Raw genomic sequence first — 2,803 nt, forward strand, 5'->3', positions numbered from 1 at the left:
TATTATAGTAAAATTAAATCATAATCAATAATTAGCACAATATATATAAAAGTATTAAAAATTGTAAAATAGTAAAAATTATAATAATAAATACGAGTCAAAATAAAATCATCATCAATAATATTAGCACATATTGTTATAAGTCGAGCATATTGTACAGCATATAAAATTGTTAAAAATTGTTAAAATAGTAAAAATTATAATAATAAATACGCGTCAAAGTATCACTTCCATACTATTTATTTTTTGTTCGTGTTCGAACATTTTGTGACTTCTCAATTATACTATAAGTTATAACACGCACCACGTCGCGAAAAGTACGGTCGCGTCGTACAGTCACGGAACGCTTAGTTTAAAAATATTTATTTTTCCGGGTGGAACTATTTTTGTACCTGTATATTTTTTCGGGCGGAATTTACATGTACCTTTTTTACTTGGATATTTTTCCTGGTGGAATTTACCATAGACCTTGTTTTTACCTGTTCATTTTGGGCGGAATTTACAATCTCCCATTAAATTATAGAATAAAAAATTTGAAGGGGATCATGGGAGCCCGCAGGAAAATAAATTTTAAGAATCAAAATAAAAAAAATTATAAAAAAATATGATAGAATATAAATTTAAAAATAAAAATGGGAAGGGGGGCTTGGGCGCCCGCGGGCAAATACATTTTAAGAATCAAATAAAAAAAATTAATGAAAAAATGTACATTTAAAACAAATATTAAAGACTGCAGTCTACAATATCAGTAAAAAATGTGAACAAAAATGATCAGAGTTCTATCGACCTCTCCTTAGTACAGTAAAATAATGTTTTAATTGAATGAAAGTTATTATGGATACAAAAAAGTCTATGATGGGCTCTTTTACGTCAAAGCTATTTTTTACTTAAATAGTTAAATAGTTTAATGTTTGAATTAAAATAATATTGTTTTTCAAACTGTAACTAGCATACATTTTGAAAAAGTATACAAAAAATTCAAATATTTAATATTTATATAATTAAATTTTTGTTTTGTTCTTAATAAATGTGTTGGATGATTAGATTAAGTTCAATGTGGAAAGAAGTGAGAAGAAAACATATTGGGAATTCTAAGACAATATAATTTTAAGACACTAAACCATATTTTAAGTCATAACTAATGAACAAATAAATAATGAAAACCTCACAATAACTCCTCATACCATCAACTCTCATTATTTCTTTATTAACATTTTGTTATATTTTTCGATACATTAGAATTTTTAAATCAGTTTTTATAATTTTTTGTGATAGACAAATCACTAATTAGTGTTGACTGTATTTAAATTATTATTAATTATAAGTAAGTACTGGTACAACGCTAGCCGACTAGCTTTAAAACCATATATTCAAATTATAATAGTTAATTAGGTTCTAATTTATCTTGGTAATATTTAAATATATTCTTTTATTGTTATGCTCATACAATATCGAATACCTTGGTAGTTAGTAGGAATAGATCATTTCGATGCACTCGACCAGTGATGATAATATACTACCACTAGCCTACTATCATCACCACAGCTTCAACTATCCATAGCCCTTAGGCGTACTAACCTTTTTATGACTTATTTAACCCTCTGTCTTAACAGCATAGTCGCGCGAGTTTGACAGTGTGGGGGGTGCTAGTTTAATCACCCCCGTTTGGCGCGCGACTAACAGAGGGTTAAGTGGGACCCTTAGAATAAAAAGATCCTTATTTGGTTTTCTATTTTTGTGTCCGCTTATAAAGTTGAACTTTTTTTTTTATTTTATGATCCTTAAAATGCATTTGCCTGCGAGCGCCCATGCTCCCTTTAACATTTTTTATATTTATATTTAAGTTGATTTTTTGTTATTTACATAATATTATAAACTTTGGAATATAGTAAGTGGTATCAAAAAAATCATTGTTTATTGAACTAATTGCTTTGAGTCAACGATTTTCGGTCAATGAATTTGAATATTAAGTTGAACTTTTTTTGTTTAACTATTACAAATTCAAACAACTTGAAGCACACAATATATGCGAATAGCGATAAAGACTTTTATATGGGCTTCAACTTGAAAGTATGATTGGATGTACGTTTAAGAAGTACCTAACTATAGTTAGTATTAATATTTTATAAGCATGTGTTGGCCCCGTGTTACAAGTGCTCATCAATGTCAGCAGATTTCATGTAGCAATGAAAGTTTTAATATTAGAGTGATAATTATTATTTGGAATCAACGAAGATGAATGATAACTGGTTAACTAAAATTTGATATGTTTCATTCTTGTAAGACGCATTTGAACAATTGGAGACCACGCATTCAGGCGAACGTCTTTCTTTAAGCAACATATTTTTATTAATTATTTAAGCAACATATTTTTATTAATTATTTAAGCTTCATATGTTTTGTAAAAATTCTAGGAAGATGTCTAGATTTGAAGCAACTGAATAACGTATTTAAATAATTTTATTTCGAAATTATTTGAGCATTATCTGGATGATACATTAATGACTAATAACTTAATATAACCCCTTCCACTGCCAACAACCGACCAAAATAATCGTAATTTTCAACGATTCTATTAAATCAATTTGTTTTATTAATATAAACAAATTGGGTTTTTTTTTTTTTTGTCTAAAGCATCGGAAACTAAGACAGTTAGCATTTTTTCTAGGGGTCACGGTTGTGTTTAAGTAACACATGTATATGTGGAGCTAGGATTCGTCACTAAACACCCAGGTGGTCACCCATCCGGATGCTAGCTAAGCCGGCCGATGATTGACACCCATTAGGGACTTCAGCCAATCAC

Source organism: Myzus persicae, unplaced genomic scaffold, assembly GCF_001856785.1.
Source record: "Myzus persicae strain clone G006 unplaced genomic scaffold, MPER_G0061.0, whole genome shotgun sequence".
Lineage (NCBI taxonomy): Eukaryota > Metazoa > Arthropoda > Insecta > Hemiptera > Aphididae > Myzus > Myzus persicae.